Source organism: Oryzias melastigma, linkage group LG14, assembly GCF_002922805.2.
Source record: "Oryzias melastigma strain HK-1 linkage group LG14, ASM292280v2, whole genome shotgun sequence".
NCBI classification, from domain to species: Eukaryota; Metazoa; Chordata; class Actinopteri; order Beloniformes; family Adrianichthyidae; genus Oryzias; species Oryzias melastigma.
This window is the reverse complement of record NC_050525.1, coordinates 29,578,079-29,590,193: the sequence shown is the minus strand read 5'-3', so window position 1 is coordinate 29,590,193 and position 12,115 is coordinate 29,578,079. Positions and strand designations below refer to the sequence as shown.

Below are 12,115 nucleotides of genomic sequence, written 5' to 3'. Positions count from 1 at the left end.
CTCTGGTTGTGCTGTCGGTCAGCTGGAAGTACAAGCAGTAAGTTATCACACACGAGACTGAAACATTACAGCTGAGCGCTGGTTACAGAGACGCTGGAGTTATTGAGACGTTCAGCAGAGGATCGATGTTCAAACTGTCAAAATACAGGATCTAGAAGCAGCTTGATGGAGACCGGTCCACAAAATATGGAGCTGTGGTTCTGGTCGGACTCTGAAAAGTTCCATCAGGGGGAGGAGCTTATTTATAGTATTTGTAAAGGAACTCTCACATTTCACAGCTTGTTTCTACATCATTCAGCATTAGTATGTAAATGTGTTCTTTGAGGTTTTTTTAATACTTTTTATTAGTTTTCATTTTGTAACAAACATTGATCATAAACACATGGATGCAGGGGAACAAACAAAAGAAACCAAACTAAATATGGAGCATATAAACTTGATTTACATAGATATAAAAACAATCATACTTCTCTTAGTTTGAAAGGAAACCATTTTGTCCAGAATCCTGAAAATAAATGTCCTTGAAGTTATAAAAAGACGGTAAACTTTTCCATCTGGTGAATGATTTGAAGCCACTGGACACATGTCGGGGGGGTCAGGTTTAAGCCAGTTCCTTGTAATAGCTTTTTTACTAGCAATCGTTAGTATTTTGAAAAGATTCTGTTTCTCTTTCCTGATCACACCTTTGGGTAGCAGTCCCAGTGGACAGATGTGGGGGTCTTTGATACTGTAGCCCAGTATACCTTCTACTGTCCAAGAATACCCGTCGTTCTAAAGAGCTGAAAATGTGGGAGTGGTTAAATCCTGGAGTTTTGAACTTAAATCCATAAAGTGAATCCAGAGATTTGACGGTAAATCCTCCAGAGACCTGTTGGCTGGACAGTTACTTCTGAGATCCTCCTTGACCTCCCAACGTGTTGAAAAACTAAAGTACTGAATGATTAAAGTACTGAACATCTGAAGAGTCCGTCTGATACACAAACATTTCAGCTCGGTTCTCAGATTTTGACCTTCAGCTTCGATGTGTGACTGAGAGGTCTCAGGCTTTAGAAAAAGGTTTGAGTCTTTATGAAAGCTGGAGACCCTGAGGAAGAACGTGAGCCTCATCTTCAGGAGGATCTGCAATGACCATTCTATCATCACACTCAGATGAACGTCTGTTAATCCACAAATATCCAGGAGTTGTTGGTATGAAGAAAGTCAGTTTTACCGACCAAAAACCAGGTGGACAAACTGAGAAACGCCGTCACACCTTCAGTTTGTCGTTTTGGTCAAAGCGGTTTAGATCTGCTGCAGGTTCGGTTGGTGAAAGCGTTCCAACTCTGATGGAGGTGTTCGTCAGCCCCTCCCAAACTAAGTTTACCAGACTTTCAGTGGGAGGGGCGTGGCCTTCCGACAAACTCTGTCCTGACTGGCGAGAATAGTTGCCATGGTAACGTTGACTCCGATTGACTGGGACCAATCACTGCTTACTGTTGTCATCTGGCTCCACATGTATATGTTATAATAGAAAACTGACTTCATTTGGTTCATCTATGGATGATGTCACACTCGCTCAGTCCAGTTCTCTGATACAGTCACTGTCGTGTCTTCCAATTCTCATCATGTTTATCAGACAGTTTCCAGCAGATTGTCTGTAATCTTCAGAGAATCTGATCTTTTTCTCTTCATGAAAATGGAAACTGAAAACTGTCGAGTGCGACCTGAGAACCTGTTTACATTCTGGTAGAGATCACCTGTAAACCCGTGTGGATCTGGAGGATCTGCACTGTAGCAGACCTGTGGGGGCGTAACCCCACCAGGTCCGCCCTCGCTGTAGATTAGCCCTCATAGCATTTCAACGAACATTTAATGATTTGGACAATAAAGTTTTTTCAGTTTGAAGCAGCGAGAACTCCGGCTCCAGTTCCTGTCCGTCAAACAGATGCAGCAGCTGTCGCTCCACTCACTTATATCAGGAACAGTCTGAGCTGTAAATATCCCTCCACCCCCCACTGCAGACCTGACCCCCCCATCAGCTGAAACATGAGATGGGGAGGGGGGCGGCCATCCGCGGTTCCCTGATTCAGTCGGTGGGAGCAGAACGCAGGTTAAACCTTGAGTTCTCTCGGGGCTGGTATGTGGAGGATGCAGCTCTTCAGTCCGTGTCTCGGCTCACGGGGGGTCGTATTTATGCTGGACGTAAGATGAACTGTTCAGTCAGGGTGGGGGTTAACAGAGTTTGTTTCCATTCAGACTGAATAATTATTCCACTTGAATGAGGGGCATAGAGGAGCAGCGCTCGTCTGTAAACAGACCAGATCAATAAAGTTTTTTCCTTTGACCCGAACCTTCTGAGAAGTTTCCTCAGACTGAGATGTTCCATCAGGTTCTTAAGTGTTGTTGATCAAAACTGAATGGAGGACAGAATCTGCAGATTAAATGTTCAGATTAAACAGACTTTACACATTAAACTCAGAATAACTCAAATGTTTTTTGTCTAATTCAGATTCTTGATGATCTTTTTGGCAGAAACTCCTCATGAATGGAAAACTCTCAGCAGTTGTTTTCTGTCATCAGACCTGAAGCAGCAGCAGGAACTAGAGTAGAACCCTCTTTGACCTGTTTCTGAATGATGGAGCTAGGGGGGGTCAAACCGCGCTGCAGTGGAAGCAGGTGAACCTGCTCATTTCAGCTTATCGCTGAAATAACAGCTTTCTGTCAGGCCAGCAGTTTACTACAACTCTATTTCCACTGAGAAACGTCAGCTCCTGATGGGAATCGGGGTGTAATCTGGAGCTAATCTGGGTCAGAGTTCAGGATTCCTGTTTTCCTGAGACTTGTGGAGGATTCTTTGTCATTTTGGAGCAGACGTTTGTGTTTCTGTGCTCTCTGGGGTTCCTGCACATGAAGCTCGCTGAAGTGAAAGTGACGCCAGCATCACATCTGCAGGTCAGAAGCTTCGTCCTCAAACTCCACCCCCTCATGGACGTGCTGCTCCCACAGCACCTCCTCCAGTGGGATCCTGAGCTTCCTGGATCTTACTCTGATATATCTGGAGATGTTCTGAACACAAACCTCTGATCCATTCTGGCCCAGCATGTGAGGACCTGCTAGGAACCGGCTGGTGCAGAATCTGCTGTCAGAGGTCTGGTTCTGAACCTGACCCATGGAGTCAGTCTCAGAACCAGACCTCTCCTGACCCATGGAGTCAGGCTCAGAACCAGACCTCTCCTGACACCGTCGGCTCTGAAAACCTTCACCAGGATCAGAGACGACTTCTGACTGACACTTGTGATGAAAAAATGAGACTTTCTCAGTGTTTTTCTCCAGATGTGATTCAGGCCGTTTTCTCTCCTGCAGACAGACGGACAGGTGGAGGTGTGGGCGAGGACGCTGATTAAAATGAGTTTGAGTGAAGAGTGAGGAGGGAAGAGGAGGTGTGAAGAAACCACAGACAGGAGAAATGTAATCCTCTTCGGTCTCATCCTGAAAATCAGAATAAGATCACAGATATCTGCTGGACTTTGACTCTCCCGTTCCTCCTGATGCTTTTGTTTCGTTTCTAGAGACCCGCTCTGATGAAAATGATGTTTTTAACATTTATCTGATGATGAAAAGGAAAGTGTTCTGAGAGTTTTTTAATCAAATTGTTGTGAATCAGGAGCAGATGAATAAATGTTCTTTAAAAAAGATCAGATTTATGACGTAAAAAGACGCTGGGCGGGGCCACAGTCTCCTTGCTCCGCCCCTTTCTGATGGCTCCACCTGCAGACAGATTCATGAACGTCTTTGTTTTCTGAACTGGAATCTGGATCAGAACTTAACGCTGGATGTGAGGAGCTGTAAGCTAGTGGGAGAGCGTGTAAACAGATGGGTGACGGGAAGTGGGTGCTGGCTTACTCCACATGCTAACTAGCCCACAGTTTAGAGGGGAATTTCTAATGCTTCTCTGCAGAAACTATCGCCTTGAAAACGACAATTAAAAATAAAAAAAATCTCTGGAAATGCTTTGAAAACAGGTCAGGATTTAGTGAAGTTCCACTCTGACTATATTTATATCTATTGTAAATCCGTTCTCTGTGTTCTTTTTCTTTTCTGGGCGGGACTGTTGCTGAGGAAGTTACCCTATGTTGATATCCCAGAATGCCTTTGTTTACACTCCCCTGCTAGCTTACAGCACCTCACAACCTCAAGCTAACACTAGCGTACTAGGGTTAGCCTAGCGTACAACACCATTATTATCCAGCCGTACAGTTCTGATCCAATTCCAGCTCAGACCAGAAAAACAAAGACGTTTATGGATCAATTTGTCTGCAAATGGATTATTTAGAATCAGATTGGAGCAGGGAGACTTTGGCCCCGCCCATTGCTGCTGCTCCACCACAAACCTAAACTTTTACAAAGTGCTGGTTTCCATCTGATCCTGATCCAACATGAATGAAGAAATACTCAGAAAGTTTTAATTTTAATTTGTTTTTAAATGTCGTCCATCATGAGAAGATGCTGCAAGAACAGCAGAAACGACGTTCTCATCAGGGTGGGAGTTTACTAATAAACCGGAGAGCTCCTCCATATGGGCAGGGATGACCAGTTTATTTGGTCTGTTTAGTTTTAACTATTGTTCATATTTTGAAGCCCAATGAGGCAATTTTTTTGTGATTTTGGGCTATATAAATAAAATTGAATTGAATTGAATTGAATATGAGTGTGATGGAGCATCAGCAGGTCTGACTCCTGAAGTCCAAGCTCCGCCTCCAACGCAGAAGAAAGCAAAGACTGGATCAAATCTGTGATTTTGATTCCTTCTTCCAGTCTTTCCTCTGATTGTTCTCAGTGGGACTTCTCCACATACGTAATATTTAAACAAAACAAAGTCTTTCTTTGTTCCCGTGTCTCCTCTTGAACCTGTGAGCAGCAATCAAGCCGTCAGCAGAGCAGGAGCCGCTGGAGATGTGTGCTCGGCGCTCGGCCGCCGCTGTTCCCAGCAGTGGGGGGGTTTGTTTGCAGCGTGAGCGGCGGTAAACGTTCCCCGTGTGAGACGACAGCAGCGGCTCCTCGCCGCGTTCTGCTGAACCTAACACATTTCCTGACGACACCCCCATCCCGGCATGATGGCAGAAACTCAGAAATTACAGTTTTAATCATTTACAAATGCACCACAAACACACATTTGGCATTTTGAATGAGGCACTGTGACAGACAGAGAGAATACAGAGAGAATTATGGGAATTCTAGAGCTGAGAGCACAGAAACCAGACATGATCCAGGACACGTTTCCACTCTGAACCAGTTTAAGGTGAAAATACAACCAGTTTAAAACTTTGAAGGAGATTTTTATTTTGTCTGAATCTCATCACATCAATAGTTTTCATCCTGGTTTCTTTTGTTGACTCTTTCATAGCTTCTGTGTGTAACTGTTGTGGTTTGACTCCGACGCCCCGTCAGCTGGAGGTCTGAGCTGCTTCGTGGGTCACATCAGACTGAAGCGTCAGCAGCCAAACAAACGTCCAGGAGATGCTGGAGATTTCTGCTCAGTCCTCCTCCTGACTTTATTACTTGCTGGCTTTAGTTTGTCATTTTTCTACTGAAATCCTGAAAGAAACTCGTTTTATTTTTCCTGAACCTGAGGATGATGATGTCAGACCTCCTGAAGAAGGAGGTTGGAGCTTTCCAGATAGTTGTACTGCAATAAAAGTACTGATATTGTAGAATACGAGTCATCCAGACCTTGGATGGATCAACAGTGCAAAAATCTCTGTTGACAAAATACTGAGCAACAATTAATGCAACGAGCAATTTATCATTTCGTATTCAGTGAATCAGAGACAAAAAGAAAGAAACCAAAACGTAAAATATTATTCCTAAAAATGATGTTTCGGTCCGGATAAAAAAGGATGATTTGGGATTCGGATGGGCTGCACGGTGGCGCAGTGGTTAGTGCTCTTGCCTCACAGCGAGAAGGCCCCGGTTCGACTCCCGGCTGGGACCTTTCTGTGTGGAGTTTGCATGTTCTCCCCGTGCATGCGTGGGTTTTCACCGGGGACTCCGGCTTCCTCCCACCGTCCAAAAACATGCTTCATAGGTTAATTGGTGACTCTAAATTGCCCCTAGGTGTGAATGTGAGAGTGGATGTGTGTGATTGAGGTCCTGTGACAGACTGGAGACCTGTCCAGGGTGTACCCCGCCTTCGCCCATCAGTAGCCGGGATAGGCTCCGGCACCCCCACGACCCCGACAGGGAAGAAGCGGTCAGGAAACTGAATGGATGGATGGGATTCGGATACAGCCAGTGAGGAAGAGCGTTTTGTTCTTCATCACTCGAGTACTCGAGTAAAAGCAAAGTGAGGTAAAACTACTCTACGGATTACAGGACAGGAAATATTTCTGCTTCTGGACGTCAGAGACTTAAAGCTTTTTAGACTGAAGTGGATTCATCAGGAATTCAAACTCTCAGGGTTTCTTTAAGGTTTGTTCTGTGACAGAAAAGCAGCAGAAAAAACAAAAAACAGACACTTTCAAAACGCACAAAATGAAACTGTAACTTCCTGCATGAGGATCAAAAATCCGCCATGAATAAACAATTAACCGCAGAACTCTGCTGCGTCTTCAGCATCATCAGACACATTGTGAGAAAACATGGAGCGGCTACGGAGAGCAGGAAAGGACAAAAAGCAAAATGAGATTTCCATTCAAACGAGAATTAACAGAACTTGTCATAAAAATAAAACTACAATAAATGTGTGAATCTGCCTTTTTAACTCAAAGAACTTTAATTTTCTTTCCTGTGTAATGCAGAAAGTCTTCCTCTCATCTAACCTCTCATTTATTGTTTTAACTTTGAGCTCCGTGTGTTCTCGGTTCTTCGTCTCAAACCCGCTCTCAGGTTTGTAGGTGGATCACGTCCCTCAGAGAGTACAGAATGACCGATCGGCACTTACCATAAAAATTGTTGTTCTAAATAGAGCCAGACTCCCAAACAAGGCAGCAGCGTGCATACAAATGACGGCTCGGCGGCTCTGAGAAGATGGACAGCTGCAGCCGAGCGTCCGCTCTGATGAATGCCGTAAATACCGCCGTGGTTTTCAAAGCGCGTCTTGCAGCGAACGCAGGCAGAAACGGAATCAGCCGCCGCGGCTCTGCGCTCCAGGAAATAATAGAAAGGCCTTTTGTCCCAAATATAATTACATGTCATTGTTGAGATGCATGTGCGAGGAACAGCGGCCATGATGGGTCTGGAGCTCTGAGCGGGTCCGGCTCCGTCAGCGACCGTCCTCTGCTGTCCCGCTGAGCACGTCCGTTACTGCGGGACGCTGGCCTGCGTTTGTCATGATGTAGATGCAAAACAAAGAGAACAAAACTTCATCTTATGAATCAGGTTGATGTAGACCGCATGTGTCAAAGTTGAGGCCCGGGGGCCGGATCCGGCCCACAGGGTGATTCTATCCGGCCCTCCAGATCCTTTTATATTCTTGTTATTAACAGCCTGATGTTTTCTTGTGCTGGTAACATACTACAACACATTCTCACTCCCAAATCATCACATTTTAACGGATGATTAAGGACCCCTCCACGTCAAAAATTTTTTTTTTGATGTCCAATTAAATCGAGGCTCCTCAACCTTAGTACTGGTCCGGTCTGGTACTGGGAAGTGGACTGCACTGGTGTCCTACCCTTAACCCGGTACCGGACGTGGACCAGGCTCTGGTTAGGGTACCAGTACCAGCCGTGTCCCGAGGTTCGGTCTGCGTTAAAAAGTTAAAGTTTTAAGAATGTAGTTTTAGAGTGTCCAATAAACGTTTATGCTGTTTGGCCCGTGACCTAAGGTGTGTTTTGGAGTTTGGCCTCCTGTGCGATCGACTCCTGATGTAGACAGAAGCAGCTCAGAGCGGCTCAGTGTGGAAATGATTCCTGCTGAAACTTCACTGCAATCAGGTAGAAACACTTCCACGTCTGAGGAGGAGCTTCTCTCTGCAGAACTGTTGGAATTCAGATGTTTTGGAGGATTTTTCCTCTCTGAGCTCTTCCTTGTGACGGACTTAATAACCCACAAGCTGAGGAGCTGTCAGCCCAGCCGAACTGCATCCGTTTCCAAGGATGGTCTGGAGCTCCAGGAAGCTCTTGTCACTGCTGGTGTCAAAGTCTGCTGTCAGAGAGAGAGTTAAATTAACACTGGAGGCGTGGAAGGAGCACCGCTGGGACAGACTGTGGACAGGTGGATGTAGACTTGAATTATTCTCAGACGTACCTGTGAAGTTTGTCCTGTTGTCTCAGACAGCACTGGAGCAGAACCTCCTGCTTTGGTGCTGGAGACAAGGCTGGATCTGAAACCGCAGCATCAGAGCTGTTTAGAGATCAGGGAAAACAAACAAATGGAAGCAAACCTGAAGTTTGTGTGAAGTCTGTCAAGGATCAGCTGAAACGGTGGAGAGAGAAGAGGCGTCGTCCAGACTGTAGAGCAGCAGAGAAACCTTCAAAGCTGACGGTGAAGAACCACATGAACAAGACTCAGAGAAAGACACTCTCAGCAGTGAGTTCCTGGATTCCAGCCGTGTGAGGAAACCAGAGCCAGCTGCAGTTCAACCACTAACCACTAGTTGGCCTGTCTCTGAAGAATTACAAGGTTGAACGGTCCCACATTTGTTTGGTTGGAAAACTTCAGATTTATTTACTTTCAAGACAACAATTCAGGTGAACTTAAGAGGAGTTTGTAGTTTTTCACAGTTTAGAACAGGAGTGTCCTCCAGGGCCTTATCAGCGTTCCTCGTAGCCGTAGCGTCTTCAGCATTCTTCCACCTGATCTTCATACAGGCGTTCAAAACTGATCAGTGTCATAAACAGTTTGAATCACAATCCTGGCTAACCGCAGCACCTCCATCTTTCTCTTTTTATTTTGATCCGCCCCCGTAACTGCTGGCCAATGAGTGAAGAGATCTTTAGTCCCGTGGTTTTGTTTACAAGCTTTGGTCCAGAACAGAAATCTCTGGGAGGTCCCCGTCTGAATAGAGACAAAACACAGAGTTCAGGACTCGATCCAAAACGAATCCTTTTTCCAGTCTGAATACACCCTAAAATACATCATCGGATCAGTGGTGCGTACCTGGAGGGATGGAACTCAGCCTGAGCAGGTGATCCTGAAGAAACACTGAGGGTTTGATGGTGGAACAGGAACACTGAGGGTTTGGTGGTGGAACAGGAACACTGAGGGTTTGGTGGTGGAACAGGAACACTGAGGGTTTGGTGGTGGAACAGGAACACTGAGGGTTTGGTGCCTTTCAGCCGTCAGACTGGTCGTTCAGATTCAGCAGAGACAGACTCACCGTTTTCTGTGTTTTCTGCCTCATTTATGTTTTTTTGGCTGTCAACTCTGAGCAGGAAGCTTCAGATCGTTTTGGGGTAACACCTTTAAGTAGCACCATAGTTTATTTCAGGAACCATTTCTTCTTTTGGAGCAGCTTTTCCTCAGGAAAGGATTTTATCCGGATCCGCTCTCCAGTTTGTGGACAGTTGACTCGTCAGCCCAAACACTGGCCGCCTGCTTCTGCTGAGTCAGCAGCTTCTTTCTTCTTGTGTTCAAAACCAAAAGAGTGTGAAGCCGTGTGGATGAAAAGTCTCTTTTTAGAGGCCCTCAGACGCCTGATGTTGGTCGATTCTCCTGAAAGCTTCTCTCCTTTCAGCAGTTAATGGAATGAACACTGTCAGCCCGTAATTATAAAGGTCTCACTAGTTACCATGGTTACCAATAGCAGGTCTCTTTACATTAAAGCTTTGGTGGGAAAAGTGATGGTTTTTGGTAGAAAGGGTCGGTGCTGAAATCTACTGAAAATCCTCGTCTGCATTAGTGCTTCTGAGAGATTTGGGTCAAAGTTTGAAAGGAAGGTTTTTGTTTTCTTTGTGAAAACCAAGATTTAATTCTGAAAGGTCAGAACAAAGTGCATCATGGGTGTTTTCATCAAGCAGCCATGAATCGTTAAAGGTAAGAATCTGAGCTGGAAGCTGCTGAGAGATTCAGGTTCAGATGTTTAGAGAACTTTAATTGGAACCAAAATAAATCTCTTTCCTTTTCATCCACCAACCCCCCCAATAAGCCTCAGTCCCGCCCCATAGATGTTCCTGCGAAGCCTTCTCTGGCCGTGAAAGAAATTCTGTTTTTTAGTTTGTGCTTTTTGAAAGAGGACGGCAAATCCACCAGCTTTTCCCCCGAAATCCCCACAGACGACGGCAGAAAGCGGCAGATCCAGACGCCGGGTGAAGCCAGCAGGAGACGGCTGATATTGCCTGGATCACCGACAATTCCCGAGTAAACGGGAAACCGAAGCCCGGCGCCAAACAAACAACCTTCCTCTCAGCTGCGTTAGGAGCCAACGAAGATCTAAAGTTTTTCTGTGATTGACTTTCAGGGGGTTTAAAGCTCATTTAGCTCCAACTCAAACACATCCGTTTGGTGGGAAAGATATTTTACCTCGAGTAATAAACACGAAGGACACATGGAAATACTCAAACATTCATTTCATTTAAAGGTTTTTGTCTCAAACAGATCCTCCTTTGATTCAAAACAGCCACAAAGATGAATTTAAACATATTCTTCCAAAAGTTTATTCAAAATTCATTCGAACAACTTGATGTTTTAAAGAAACCGGCTTCTACTGGAGGCTTTGGTTGTCACATAATGTCATGAATCCACTTTTCCCTTCATCCGACTCCAGTGGTTTACGTTGATTGTGTAAAAAGTCGTAGAGTTCTTGATACCTGGATGCCCCCCCCCTTCTGTCTGTGCGCTCTTTTATCTGCTGTGGACCGAAAAACGTCTGAAGCTGAAATCCTGTGTTTGTTTTCTGCAGACATTAAGGTTCTTTAAGAAAAGCTGTTTTCCCTTGTGAAGGTCTACCTGTCCACACAGGTGCTGCGGCGCCGGCGCTGGAGGTGCCGACTCTAACAAGCTGTGAAAAGTTCAGCGCAAACAGTTATTGCTGTTATAATTCAGCATCAGCCCCCCCAGGGCTGCTTCCCTGCAAAGCACATTATGTTTATGGTTCATGACACAGCAATGATTAAGATGTTGGTCCGGAGCGTGGGGGGAGGGGGGAACGGGCAGCAAAAGAGACAGGCAATTTAAAGTCTGCACGTCTCTGGTGGGATGAAGGCCGCCGGTGCCGCCTGTGCTGACCCGTCACGTCTCTGATCCCACAGGACTCCGTGTTCCTGCATCGCTTTTCTGGTCCCGACCCGCTCCGCCTCCTCCTCCATCTGACAAACTCCCAATTAGATCCGGTTCCTCCAAACATCTGCTTTCCTGCTGAAATGATTAGAGAATCTGGAAGTTACTCAGAAGAGATTCCTGGTGGTCTGCAGTGGGAGAGCTGTAAAGAAAATCACACCTTACAGTTTTATCGAATGTTAAAACGGTTTTGGATCAAATCTGTAAGAATTCATCTGATTTGTTTGTACCGTCTTAAATTCATCTGGAAGACTTTTAGATTCATGAGGTCAGAAACGTTTATGTTAAAGACATAATAAATGACATGATAAAATGGTCATTTTCACATATTCTTGTGGCATCTTTCTGATGATGGACGTTTATAAAGAAAATTAAACTTTACATTTAATTTCTGAATAATTCTTTTTGAAATTGTTATAAATCAGGAGCAGATAAAAAAAATTGTTTGTGATATAGAAAATATGCTGGGCGGAGCCGCAGTCTCTCTGCTCCGCCCCATTCTGATGCATCCAGCTGCAGACAAATAGATCCATGAACGTCTTTGTTTTCTGCATGTGAGCTGGAATCATAGACATATGTAGAGATGGACAGAGCAAAGCTGTGATGTCACCAATACAAAAGGCCTTACGTCCAGTGCCAACAACACTACATAAGTTCAGTCGATCTTTCTCCATGGTACGGAGATCAGAACATCAGTCAGCAGTGATTGGTCCGAGTTGGTCTGAGTCATCATTTCTATGGCAACCACTCTTGCCAATCAGGAGTGAGTTTGTTTTTCCTTTACTGAAAGCGGACTCGGGAGAATCTGTCAAACGTTTTGAACATTGGAGGTGGGGCCAGCGGGCATCACATGCTCTTATTGAGACCTCTGATTGGCCTGTTTATGACTTGAATAACTATCGATAAATAAAATAAATAA

General features: G+C 45.1%; 1 protein-coding gene across 7 annotated transcripts in view; it reads left to right on the top strand.

Annotated features, from left to right (window-relative positions):
• sgcd (sarcoglycan, delta (dystrophin-associated glycoprotein)) overlaps positions 1-12,115 on the top strand; it is a 156,359-nt gene that overhangs the window by 95,860 nt on the left and 48,384 nt on the right. The window lies entirely within an intron of this gene.